This window comes from Octopus bimaculoides, chromosome 22 (assembly GCF_001194135.2).
Source record: "Octopus bimaculoides isolate UCB-OBI-ISO-001 chromosome 22, ASM119413v2, whole genome shotgun sequence".
Classification (NCBI taxonomy): domain Eukaryota; kingdom Metazoa; phylum Mollusca; class Cephalopoda; order Octopoda; family Octopodidae; genus Octopus; species Octopus bimaculoides.
The window spans coordinates 33,750,775-33,752,391 of record NC_069002.1 but is presented as its reverse complement, the minus strand read 5'-3'; positions in this window follow the sequence as shown (position 1 = coordinate 33,752,391).

Genomic DNA, 1,617 nt, shown 5'->3' with positions numbered 1-1,617 from the left:
AGAGAGAGAGAGAGAGGGAGAGAGAGAGAGAGAGAGGGAGAGAGAGAGAGAGAGATACATACATACATACATACCTATATAGATAGGTAGATAAAATTCAAGTAATGATGATTAAATTCCCTTGTGAGCGAGTATTTATGCTGGGGCACCACCACTACTTGAAAAAATCGAACCCAGGACTTATTCTTTGTAATCATAGTACTTATTATATCGGTCTCTTTTGACGAACAGCTGTGTTACGGGGACGTAAACACACCAGCATCCGTTGTCAAGCTATGATGGGAGGACAAACAGAGACACACAAGCAAACACACACAGAAAGAAATACGATAGACTTCTTTCCGTTCGCATCTACCAAATCCATTCAAAAGGATTTGGTCGGCTAGAGGCCATACTAGAACACACTCGCCGAAGGTGCCACGCAGTGGGGCTGAACCCGAAACCATGTAGTAGGTAAGCAATCTACTAACCACACAACCACTCCTCCGTATGATTGGTTATAATAAATTGCGCACTAACGAAAGAGAGAACTGAATATCTCGAGAGAGATCATATTTGTTGTGTAAATCCTACTTACCTACTTATTTTGACGAGAATTTCTTACGTCAGCAAAACTATATCTTTTACAGCCATCCTCAGACGGACGCAAATACATTTGTAATAACAGGACAGCGTGATGTAAAATTCCATCTACACTTATGTGTATAATAGAGTTAGTAATTCTCCGGGGGCAATAGAACTACTTTTATTAAATATTTATATGTGTCACGATTGATATTCTATGAACGTTCCTAAAAATGTATGGTTACACTGTTGACTTATGTCTTTACTTCTTTACACTACATCTGCATCACAATGTCGTCTTGAGTATTTTCGTTGGCAACGCAAATTATCGAACTCATCTATATTACTTGAAAAGACACGGATCTGACGTTTATTGCTACAGTTTATTCTCTGTATGATTCTGATACGAAAAATTGTCTGAATAAAGTAGTTATATTTGAACTACCCTTCTGATATTCATATATGAAATTTCCTCCCAATGGTTTCTCTTCGATATGAATGCAGCCTCCAATATAGTTGCTTTGGAGATATACGACTAATTGATAGCGCGTTAATCTCTTCATTTGCATGAGCAACAAATGTATTTGGTTTTAGATACGGCATCTCCATATTCATAAATGTTTTTTATAATAGCCGACATCCAATGGATATTGTCAGGACAATACAAGCCACACATGAATGAAATAAGAATTGAAGCCATATGATACTGTGAAGGAAATGATAACTCCTTGAAGAACAAATAGAGAGTTATAACAATTATCTACACTTGAAAAATGTTACATCATGGAAAATCATAAACTCAGCCCATTCGTGTGTAACACACCAAAGCAAAATTCAAAATATACATCCCGCAGAAATTTAATCTACCAATGCTTAGTAACTAAGAGAAATTGTTCTAAATTATCAGCATTTTGTTTTTAGCATAGCCGAATAAGCAACGCTATGAAGTGCAATATATGTGCATTAGCAGGTAGTCTCTGATTACTGGAGATCGAAACTTATGTGTGCATGTATATACGATTTGTATATATATATATATATATATATATATAT